The sequence below is a fragment of the Schistocerca piceifrons genome, chromosome 1 (assembly GCF_021461385.2).
Source record: "Schistocerca piceifrons isolate TAMUIC-IGC-003096 chromosome 1, iqSchPice1.1, whole genome shotgun sequence".
NCBI lineage: Eukaryota > Metazoa > Arthropoda > Insecta > Orthoptera > Acrididae > Schistocerca > Schistocerca piceifrons.
This window is the reverse complement of record NC_060138.1, coordinates 507,933,214-507,946,330: the sequence shown is the minus strand read 5'-3', so window position 1 is coordinate 507,946,330 and position 13,117 is coordinate 507,933,214.

Sequence of the window (13,117 nt, the reverse complement as noted above, 5' to 3'; positions counted from 1 at the left end):
TTTGCTCTGATTGTTGCCAGCATCATATTTAAAGTACCGGGGAAGCAGGTTGCTAGCCTTACTTGCCCCGAGTCCCATTGAGTTTTACCCCAAACGGTTGAGGGACTAACCGGTGGATTTGGTAGTCTTTGCCGTATGAGCACAAAGGTGACCACAACTCAGAATACGTCCGAGATGCTCAGCCTTATTCCACAGTAACTGGTATCCCGACTGCCGGGACTACTTACTTGGCCACTCATACGTTGCCCGTGGTTCATGAACTAGAAATTTCATTTTCACTTATTCATGAAACCATCTTAGAAATTATGAAACAGTCGTACAAAGAAAAATGCCTAGTGTGTAGTATTCAAATTAAGAAACACGATCCCAGACAGTTTCTGTATGCTGCGTGCACCTGCTTCGCCTGTCTACAACGCCATGTTATAAACTTTTCTACGGCAATGTCTTTTCGTAGCTCCATAGTCGGCTATTGTTTTCGCCTACAGCCGTTTGCGCTTAGCAGTCGTAAGTTGTTGAAAGCGCTGCCAGGTGCCAAGGAATTCCTTAAGTGACTAGACTGTAGGGGTCTCTTAATGTAAAGAATAAATGTTTTGATACTTCATGCATGATGCGCTATTTTTTGACGTATCTCAGTGTTTTTTATGAAATATGTGTCATACAATGATATATTTTAGATGTGGTATTTAATTTAGAAGGGAGGACCCACCAATGTAACTTTCTTTTCACACATCCTGTTTATTTAACAATAGATAATCATACATTTGTTTTCTCTACAAATTAACAAATTTGAGAAATGAATAAGATTTTACAAGAGAAATCAAAACAAGAACAACATGACAAAAATTACAATGGCCCGGACCTGCAGCCCGTCCATTTTCGGGTGAAACAGCAGTGTTTACTACCGCGCTGGACACAGTTTCTCTTATTAAATGCCCTTCTGCAACACATGAAAACATGCAAGTAATATTGTAGACAAGAGTGTTTCAATTACTCGAAAACATTTTTATTTGGAAACTATACGTCGAAAGGAGTAGGCGTTAAGATGCGCAGCTATGCTTAAAGGTTAAACAAATCAGGAAACAATTATAACAATGATAAGGGTTGCTTCAAAGATAGCAACCTTTTCATTTCAATCAGCAACAAGGTGCTACTGGATCCCAACCCGTCCCTTTTGACAGTCTTATTCTGACTAAAGCCCTGGTTACTCGGCAAGCAAAGACCTTCTAAGGACACAACTCACGGATACCAACTCTTCCAAATAAATATTGGCAATGGGGCCACAAGAGGGATTGTGGATACTACCCTTGAGCTTGTGAGCCAGACAGAACAGTCTACTAACTTAATGGCGCCACGGCTTGATATTTTCGTAGGTACATTCAGCAACATATGGAGGATACTATCAGAGAAATACGTTACGAATAGAGTTCGTAGAAAGGAAGTAATTAATTTCAACGTCGTGCATGATGTGGTAGTTTTTAACGCATCTCAGTGTCTATGAAGTCATATCTCCTGAAATGTGACAGATATGAGGTCTTACCCCACATCGATTGTTGCCTGACCGTAAGGGACATGCGTGGCAAGTTTCTTTGAAATCGGTCCAGAGATTTAGGAGGAGGTGTTGAATATAAACACACAAACTGACATTCATCCCTTTTTGTAGTATAGGTGGCCACCTGAAAGTGCACAGAAAATACACTACTGGCCATTAAAATTGCTACACGAAGAAGAAATGCACATGATAAACGGGTATTCATTGGACAGATATATTATACTAGAACTGACATGTGATTACATTTTCACGTAATTTGGGTGCATAGATCCTGAGAAATCAGTACCCAGAACAACCATCTCTGGTCGTAATAACGGCTTGATACGTCTGGGCATTGAGTCAAACAGAGCTTGGATGGCGTGTACAGTTACAGCTGACCATGCAGCTTCAACGCGATACCACGGTTTATCAAGGGTAATGACTGGCGTATTGTGACGAGCCAGTTGCACTGCCACCATTGACCAGACGTTTTCATTTGGTGATAGATCTGGAGAATGTGCTGGCCAGGGCAGCAGTCGAACATTTTCTGTATCCAGAAAGGCCCGTACAGGAACTGCAACATGCGGTCGTGCATTACCCTGCTGAAATGTAAGGTTTCGCAGGGATCGAATGAAGGGTAGAGCCACGGGTGGTAACACATCTCAAATGTAACGTACACTGTTCAAAGAGAACAAGAGGTGACCGAGACGTGTAACCAATGGCACCCCATACCATCATGCTGGGTGATACGCCAGTACGGCGATGACGAATACACGCTTCCAATGTGCGTTCACTGCGATGTCGCAAAACACGGATGCGACCATCATGATGCAGTAAACAGAACCTGGATACATCCGAAAAAATGACGTTTAGCCATACGTGCACCCAGGTTCGTCGTTGAGTACACCATCGCAGGCGCTCCTGTCTGTGATGCAGCGTCAAGGGTAATCGCAGCCATGGTCTCCGAGCTGATAGTCCAATCTGCTGCAAACGTTGTCGAACTGTTCGTGCAGATGGTTGTTGTCTTGCAAACGTCCACATCTGTTGACTCAGGGATCGAGACGTGGCTGCACGATCCATTACAGCGATGCGGATAAGATGCCTGTCATCTCGAGTGCTAGTGATACGAGGCCGTTGGGATCCAGCACGGTGTTCCGTATTGCCTTCCTGAAGCCACCTATTCCATATTCTGCTAACAGTCATTGGATCTAGACCAACGCGAGCAGCAATGTCGCGATACGCTAAACCGCAATAGCGATAGGCTATAATCCGACCTTTATCAAAGTCGGAAACTTGATGGTACGCATTTCACCTCCTTACACTAGGCATTACAATAACGTTTCACCAGGCAACGCCGGTCAACTGCTGTTTGTGTATGAGAAATCGGTTGGAAACTTTCCTCATGTAAGCACGTTGTAGGTGTCACCACCGGCGCCAACCTTGTGTGAATCTTCTGAAGAGCTAATCATTTGCAGAAAAATGGTTCAAATGGCTCTGAGCACTGTGGGACTTAACATCCGAGGTCATCAGTCCCCTAGAACTTAGAACTACTTAAACCTAACTAACCTAAGGACATCACACACATGCATGCCCGAGGCAGGATTCGAACCTGCGACCGTAGCGGTCGCGCGGTTCCAGACTGAAGCGCTAGAACCGCTCGGCCACACTGGCCGGCTATCATTTGCGTATCACCGTGTCTTCTTCCTGTCGGTTAAATTTCGCGTTTGTAGCACGTCATCTTCGCTGTGTAGCAATTTTAATGGCCAGTAGTGTAGAATCATGATAGGCCAGCTATACCGAAATTATTGATATTTCCACAATATAACGAAACAATGAGACTGACGATACGTCGCTATCTCCGTTTGTGCCAGGGTAACGGTAATATTTATTTACATAATAAATCATATGTGTGCGTATTTTATGGGTAAATATGTAGGTAGGGAAGCAAGAAGATACTGTATTGTGAAAAGAGACCGACGAGATACGCACAGCAGGCCTCGTCAACGCATTGGTAGGTGCTGCGTGACGTCACTGCTGCGAGCGAGCCCGGCGGCCAGCAGGTACGGCGGGCTGCATACTTCCGGGCGCTGGCGCAGTGCCTTGCAGGCGCTTCCCTTGTAGCGCTGTGCGGGCGGTGACATTAATCGCGGCGCTGCCGCCCGCCGGGAAGGTCGCGGAGGGCGAACAGGGGCTGAAACAATCCGACGCGGCCGCTTCGGCATTCCTGGGATACCGCAGAGCGGCGCAGCCAGATACAGACGCCAGATTGCGCGCACGCCCTACCTGCAGTAACCGTTCGTCTCCGCCACCAGCCGGTGCCTGAGATACTATCTAGTCTGCCGCCTTCCCTGCGGCTACAACACACCGTACAGCCCACACACGGCTTCAGTATTGTGGCACCCCGTATCCCACAGGGTACAACACCTGCCGACGTTTAGCGTGGTTACCTGCGTAAAATATGACCGTGTATGTTTCACTGAGTTGCGCTATACACGTAATGCAAAGGGCGTGCAGATATAGCCTACTTAGAATAAAGCAAGCGTCATCAAGCCACTAAAAATATTTCTCACGACAAAAACTATTATTTGTGTGGAAAGAAATTATAATCAGAAGAGAAAAGGGGTTTCCAAAATTTCTGTGTGAAGGAACTCTTTGAGAATCCTGGTGTTTTTATGGACCACCTTGCTTATTTTGAAAGACAATAAAATTCATAAAATTTCTAAAAGTGAGTAAAATTTGTTTTATCCAGTGATTACTTCAGTTTTAAATCATAACCAATAATAACAACTTAAGGTTCTAGGCGCTACAGTCTGGAACCGCGCGACCGCTACGGTCGCAGGTTCGAATCCCGCCTCGGGCATTGATGTGTGTGATGTCCTTAGGTTAGTTAGGTATAAGTAGTTCTGAGTTCTAGGGGACTGATGACCTTAGAAGTTAAGTCCCACAGTACTCGGAGCCATTTGATTTTTGAACAATTTGAAAAAATAAGAAATAATCCCGAGATAAACGCCTTGTTACACAGGGTTTTTCACGGAGCGCTTATTCACTTTCCGCAAAACATCAGTGCTCCGTGGCACACAATTTGAGAAGCCCTGATCTACATGGTTAGTCTGCAGTTTGTACTTTTTGGCAGAGTGCGCCGAGCCACTTTTAGATTTCTTTTGTCGAATTAGTCTCGAATATTACGCAAGATTTCTTGTACCTTTAAATCTTTCTATGGGCTGTCTGATTTCCTTTAAAGGTTCTCGATACAGCAACAATTCACTTGTTGTATCCATGACACTCTCTGTGTGCACAAAACGAGCTGTCCTTCTTTGAAATTTTCGATGTTCTCCGTCAAATCTACTTGTTCAGGGTCAAAGGCCGTGCTGCGATGGCCCAGAAGAGTACAGATGAGCATAGTGTACTGTTTAGTAGATCTGTTGCGTCTTGTAGGTGTTCTGACAACAAAACGCAATTTTGCATATGATAGTTCCAATTTTTGTTCGTAATTGTAATCCCTGTGAATTGAACTGAACCGTCAACTTCAGATTTGTGTAATATATCGTGAAACCGTAATTACACGGGATTTTTAAGTACTCCTGTGGTAAATCTCAGACATTTTCTTGTTCAAGATTCTCGCTTCATGAAGATTCCTTCTCCAAATCCTTTTTTCAATTCCTTCCGGTCTTCTGATGTTATTGCATGCAAGAAATGTCTGCTCAGATTGGCTCATCTACATAGGGAGATAATTAAAAAAAATCTGAGCTCGTGTTGAACCCTTGTTGATTGTGTCAACAGATCGATTCGTTAGATGTATTTTATAATGTTGGAACACAATGTATGTTACAGAATGCTGCTACAAATCGAAGTGAGCTATACAGGGTAATTCCCTGATGATGATACGAACTTTCGTGGATGATGGTGAATAGTAAATGTTGAAATTTCTAAGCGAAAATCGTCTTGTAACATCTGACTGTCGATCTCTTCTACTGAAAGTCCTTTGCTTTCCATATTCTGGGAGGAGGTAGTATGGGCCAAAAGAAGAAAAAATTGCCGAGTAAACATGGGATCTAAATTGCCTATCTTTGTAGCTCTGAAGACTAGTTTCGTAGAAAACACATGTTTCGCAGTAGCAAAGATGAACAAGTGTTCATAGCTCTTAAGGTATGTACTTTAGAGTCTTTCTTTACTGGACATGTTTTTATTGTTTTGGTCCACACTGCCTCTTCCCAAAATATGGAAACCAAAGAGCTTTCATTAGATGACGTCCACTTTCAGAGCAATCAAAACGATTTGCGCTTATAACTTTCTATTCAATCGTTTCTGGACCACAGTCTCCTACCTCAAACTGATTCATTAAACCTTGGCGTCATCCCTGAAAGTCTGTAACATCATAACAAAATCATCTCATATGAATCTACAGTTCAGCAAATAACTTGTATTTACTTGTCTTTGTATTCGTGTGATATGTGAATGTTTCATGCCTTTAGGTACGGACGTTTCGTCAAACAGTTGGTAAAGTATGATTACAAAAATGGAGCTAGTTCATCAGCATGCCCTGAAAAGGATCTAATTGGTATAAAATCTTGACCAGAAGACATTCCTTTACTAATTGACTGAAGACTCCCTCACTTTAACAACACCGTCTGTTGGATTAATATTCATATATTAGGTCAGTGTTTCCTAGTACTACATTTGGTACGTTTCGTTTATGACATTTGTACAAGGAAATTGTGGGCAGAATGTTCATATAACAGCACGGTAGCGGTAGAGAATTTGTACCTGAGGGGCCGTAATGGAGGCAACGGAGAGCAGAGAGAAAGATGGATTGTGGGCCATAAATGCTGTGTCCAGCGACCTGGCTTTGCAAGTGATTCTGGAAAGCATCGCTCTGTGGATCGTACCTGAAGAGGGACTTCGGGCTGTGACACTCCATTCGTACCACTTGGGGTTGGAGCAGGAGGGCGCTGGTTTGCAAAACATTTTATCTGTGCCAGATGACACTCGTGAAGGTAGTCAGTTGGCAGAAAATGGGTGGGGGAAGCCATTTAAGATATACTGCTGTAATCTGAGCTTTTCTGCAAACGGTTGGATGGTCATAAAACTATAAAATTTCTGATATTAGAAGCTGGAATGATACACGCAGAGCAGCTGATGCACGTGTTTATTGGAGGCAACACTGTAACTCCTCTGATGACAGCAAATCGCCAGGTTCTTTTAGCAAGCGGCAAAACCTTATATTTCTCAGGCACTACTGTGTTGGAAGCTTAACAGCATTATTACAGAAATTGGGAATGGGCGGCCTGGAAATATTAGATCGCTTCCTAAATGAGGGCTGTCCTCCCGTCCAAGTAGATGTTTTTTGTCGAAACATGGAAATGCTTATCGTGAGAACCGCGACTCCCTAGTCTAAAATTTTCTTTTCTCAGACTAGAGAGATATTGAGTCGCTGATTGGTTCCTCTCAGGATATACAGAGCAGAGGCTTGCTCCCCGATTGTGGAAATCCCGGTGCTGTGTCTGGATTCGCTACCAGGCCAGCAGAACAGTCAAAAGGGGAAATTGAACGAGCAGAGGATAGTTCGATTTGTTCGCACAACGTAGAGGCGTTTTTTTGTGCTAATTCGGCTCCCATACCAAGGCTTGGTGGAAAGTGATTGTGATTTGATCCTTTACTTCTTTGTCCTCTTGTCCTCCCCTGATGGAGGACTTCAGATTTTTCCCTAGTGGCTGAGACTTGTGAGGGACTAAGAATTGGGAAATTTGGGGTAATTTTCTATAGGACCAAACAGCTGAGGTCATCGGTCCTTAGGCTTACACACTAATTAATGTAACTTACGCTAAGAGCAATACACACACCCATGCCCGAGGGAGGACTCGAACATCCAACGGAGGGAGCCGCACAAACTATGATAACGCGGCCGGCCGCTGTGGACGAGCGGTTCTAGGCGCTTCAGTCCGGAACCTCGCGCCCGTCTGTTAAACTACCTTTTATTTAAGAGGAGTGATGGGTGAGTTTTTTGACAATAAAAACTTATTATCGCTATACACTACTCGGGAACAGTTTTATGGTAAGTACGTTTGTGGTACTGCTATCCTTTTCACGTGTACGCTTATGCTGATTCTCAATGTGTTTTCAGTATGTTTTACAACTGTCGGTTATTTTACACAGCCTCCGCGCAATTTTCCATAGTCATCGACCTATTTTTCCTGTAGTAACTGTCATCTTTCAGTAACAGACAGAAATGTTTACATTGCGCACATACAGGTACATCAATTTGTTTTTTCTTCAACTTGTGATATAAGCCTGTCACAGTTTGTGCTCCAGAGATGTGGGAAAGGTACACACAGAATATCTGTTGTGCATTATTACTGGTAAGTTCGAATGATAGTTTCAGAGCATATTTGAACCAGTAAGCTCATGTTAAGGTTGAAGTCCAATCTTTTCAAGGAATAAGATCAGCGCATTCAGCTTCAGTCAAATTAGGGTGTAAATTACATGCATTTAAATTATTTTCCTGTAAGAGGCAAACAAATTTCAGTACAATTTGTGGAATTAACTGACAAGCATTAGCCCACATAGAAGTTTCGAAGAGTTTCTTTCATTTCTTTAAGTTTAAAATACAGTCATAGCTACTTCAGTCAAAACAAATTATAACTTAATAACAGTCGTACTTTCAAGTTTAACTATCAGATATCAGTGAAGACTTATAGCAATCTCTCTGCACGACTGTTCAACTGTTTTAGTAGCTCTAATGGGGAAATTTCCATAATGACAGTAACCAGATTGAAAACAATAAAACAGCGATGAGCCTGAGCGCAAAGTAGAGCTTATTAAGAGTGAAATTTTCACCTAGTAAACAATGACTATAATTATAAGTGCCCTATGTTGGTTACTGAACATAAATCAGGCAATGTCTATCTACAATATGGTAAGTACGTTAAACTGTATTAAAAGATCGAAACAAAGCCATGCAACGGGTATTACACACACGGTCACAGCTCTTAACCTTTCCCGGTTCATCCGGATGCGAGTTCTCCCTTCCCGCCTCCCCAACAAATGTCCGATCGGCCTTAATTAAATTTTTTGACTGCTAATAAACGTCGATATCTAGTAAAAGTGATAGATGCTTTCAATCTATATCTACGTGTGGTGGTTGGAGAAAAATATGGAAACATTGTGACACATGCAAGCTTGAACATAAATGGAGGTTATAGCCAAGCCTGCAGGTTGCGCTGAAGTATTTGACTGGGCGACTTCCTAAATACGTTGAAAGCGTCAGCCGTGGTTAGAACAGTTTTCTGAGTGCATTAACGTCGGAGCTAAGTGACCTGGAACACGGGCAAATCGTTGGTCCTCGTATGGTCAGTGCTACTGTAATCAAGGTAGCCGAAGTGTTTTCTGTTTCAGGAGGCACAGTGCCGAAGATTTATACTGCATATAGAAAAACACAAAAACATCATCCAGTAAGTCACAACCCGCACGGGAAGTATGTTTTGAGTGATCGTGACTGACGGTCATTCAGGAGAATTGTGACGAAAAATAAGCGGACGACAACAGTAAAAATCACTGCAAAGCTGAAAGTCAAACTAGCAGATAGCGTCAGCATCAAAATAACACGAAATGAGCTCCATCAACTGGGAACTGCAGGGCCAGCAGGAATTTCTAAAATATACATCATTGATGCAAATGCCTGTCATAGGAAAACGGGGTGCCGAAGCCATAAAAGCAGGACTATGGAGAAATGGAAGAACGTCGTTCGGTCGGGTGACTGTTGTTTCGTACTGTTTTCGACTTCTGGCCAAGTCCCAAGAGTGAAACATGGTGCGAGTTCGGTGATGACTGGGCAGCCATATCGTGACATTCCATGGGCTCCGTGGTTACTCTGAGAAGTCCCATTACTGCCAAGTATCTTTTAACCTGATCAGATCCATCCCACAGTCCAGTGTTTGTTCTGAGAGTCCCTGTTCACGTAACTCGCATTATCCACGATTGATTTTGTAAACACGAGAACGGATTGTCACATCTCCCCTTGCCACAAGGGATATTAGATCTCAATATTATTTAGCCTTTAGGGTCTAACTTGGGAAGTAGTGTGCATGATCACCATTCACCTCCATCATCATTGCATGAACTTGGCATTATTTTGTATGAAGGATGACATAAGAATCCCTTGAAAACCACACACGACCTATCCCAGAAGACTGGAAGCTGTTTCGAATGCCGCCGTATTAGGCATGGTAATGTGCTTTTTGTGGTTCCACGTTTTTGCCCACTCCCTGAGTATACTCCTAAGACATCTTACGACGTACTGTATGATGGTGGGAACATTTCTCGTTCTCGTGCACCAGAAGAGGGAAGTTTGATAAGGCTTCCTGTGAACTTTAATCGAAATATCTTTGATTTTCCGATCGTGGCCAGTTGTGGAGACAGGGAAGAAGCGAAATTTTACCTTACCAGTCATTGAAAATACACTGTCGGGAATTTAACAGCAATCTTTCCCGTGATGCATAACACTTCTATTTCAGCGCCTGAGACTGAAGTATGGTAGCGTTTACTGAATACACCTGTGACGAAATACATCGTTCCTCTTCGTATTTCGTGTCGTTCATCCCTATCTGTTAAGGATCCTAGTATTCAACATTGCACTTTTTCTGCTACTTTTAATTTAAAAAAAAAAGCCATGAAGGCAAACAGGAAACCTGATACCTAGTTTCCATCTTTACCGGTCATCTTCAGATCACACACAGCAGTGTCAAAGATGATGCTAGACAATGTATCATCTTATCTGAAAACTAGGCGTATCGTGTGGCTCATTTTTGAAGCACGAGGGCTTTTCGAGGGACCGTACCTCCATCCATAATCATCGCACGACGAAAAACTCCCGTGTGTTTTATCATTTGAAGAGTTGTACAACTCAGCAAAATTTTTAAATGAACGCACCGCCATTTGATTGTATTGTTGTTTATTTGATTGCGACCCAGGTTTCGTCCTTTTGTGCCATTTGAAAATGATTGAGTTTATGTAATAATCAAAATTTCATCGAACAAACCCACCTGCAAGGTCGAAAGATTTACATGTTATGGCAATAGCGTCACGTGGGTCAATTTTGACCCATACTCATTTTAACGCAATTTGTTATCAGATACTAAATAGTTTCTGGATTTTCCTCGACGCTATTCACGAGATGTTGGAGTATATTACGACAGTCTGGGCCTAAACGAACGTGAAATACGAAGAATTCGGAGGTCGAACGATACTTTACATTAACGCGGCTTTCCGTTTTCTTTGGACTGGCGACACCCAGATCTACGAACTGACACCGGGAAGCCACAGAGTAATATATTGTACAGTGGGGAAGCCCCCCCCCCTACCTCTTATAGACCACTGTCTGGGCACTGCTAATAGTTCTCTTACACGACAGCAAATGTCAGGCGCGTCGCCTTTACGGAAATTTCCTGTCAGTATATCTTTGTCTGCGGTGAAGCCGAGTGGACTGAGGCAGTCCTGACGCCAGCGACGTGAGTTTGCAGTTTATTTTCGCGAGTTCGCGTCATTGAAGCTACGGTGGCCAGATGACGTGGCCTTACGGAGATCAAGATTCCCTAATATCTGGAGAATATTTCACTGTAGCAATCGAGTAATGGATCCTGTAGTGAGGCGAATACGGAAGAGGACGACGGCTTTGTTCCAGTGGAAATTGCTGACTCAAGTGATTCAGACCCAATAGCAAGCAGAATCTAATCTATCTGACGATGAGATGCCTCTGGCACAACGTAAGCTACCTAAGTTTCTGAACCAAAGAGCGCACAGTCCTCCGTATGGCTTTCTTTCTACTACTCTTTAGGTGTCGGATTTATGGACGCCACTCACAGCGACGAGGCAAACGTGTGTGCAATGCAGGAGGGGCCTTCAACAAGTACGAGGATGGCAGGCTGGAGGAGTTGTCCGTCAGCTACTTGATGGAGTCACTGATAAATAAATCTTTATTCAAATCTCGAACGCAGTATCACTGATCATCTAACATAAAAGCATAAGTCAAACCGCATCTAGGCAGGTCCCTCGCCACCATTCCCTGTCACTTACTAATTACAAACAATTTGGACATACAGCTCGGTTTATAGCTGACAATGGCGAAGTTCCAGGTGTTGTGGACGATTCGCAAGACGGCGACGAAGTGGCGGTCAGTGCATTTGGCGGAGCAGCAAAGGTGGACATGATCGCGGTATAACGAGAGCCAGACGGGGTGCAGCAGCTCATCGTGGACGCGGAAGAGGGAGCGCCGTGTGGCATCCACTGCCTGGAGAGAAAGCGGAGTGTTTCAGTGGCACCAAATGGGCACGGATTGAACCAGGTAGGCGCAGTGCCCAGAATGTGATGCAGAAAATACCCGGACCGACAGGCCACGCCAGACGGCATGTTGTGGACGACTTGTCACTCTCTACGTTGCGGCTATATGTCAGCGACTCAGTTACTGCAGTACTGAAGCAAAGGCTCACAACATTGGTAATGTGAGGTCCCTAAGCTTGAAAGACCTAGATGCCTTGAATGGATTGCTCTATGCTCGTGAAGCGTATGGCACTTGGGCTATTTCATACATAGACTTAAGGAGCAATAAGAGCGGACCTCCTATCTCTGAAAGCACCATGCCAAGGAACAGATTTGCAGAAATATGTAGTCAGCTTAAGTTTGATGCGAGAATGTGACTATCGAGAAGCAAGTGTACCCTTGCAAGTGATGGAGCCCATTCGTACAGTATATGCCGAATAAACCTGATAAGTATGGGATAAACAAGAGGCTTTTATGTGATGCTGACAAGCGATACATCCTTAATCGATTCCCTTACCGTGGCAACGTGAAAACTCATGATCCAAGCACGGGTCTTGGCCACCATAGCGTTATGAAGCTGGTACAGCCGTTCATCAACTGTGGTTGTAACATTACGATTGACAACTCCTTCACCTCCATGAAACTGTTGGATGAACTGAAACAGGAAAAAGTTTGGAGATAACTCAAATAGGTTCCTTCTGTTGCGTGAGGTGGGGACAACGCATTGTTTGCAACACACCAGTAGAAATCTGGCGACAGTCTTGTCAATGCACACCAAGGGAAAAAGAAAAAAAATGTCGCTATTCGAAGTATCTTGCATGCTGGATGTCAGGTGAATGAGAATAATGAGAAGAAACTTCTAGAAACTGTGAAGTTTTATAATAAAGCTAAGGGTAGCGTCTTTGATAATTAATTAAAACATCCTCGGCCCCTGGTTCAAAACCTGTTACCGCTTAAATTTTTATTGATAATCAGCATTGGTGGCCAAAGACTTCCGGCAACAGGAGTCGCCCTCATTCAGCTACAGCAATAAGGAACAGCTCAGTAGAGAGTACAGAGGAATGGACAATCTCAGAAGTTGAAAAGGAAAACATAGATACAAAGACCGTAACTGTGAAGAAACCAATAGTGACTGAAGAAATACTTCGGTTGATCAGTGAAAGAAGGAAGTACAAAAATGTTTAAGGAAATTCCGGAATGACAAATACAAGTCGCTGTGAAATGAAATAAAAAGGAAGTGCATGGATGCTAAGACGAAATGGCTGCAGAAAAAACGTG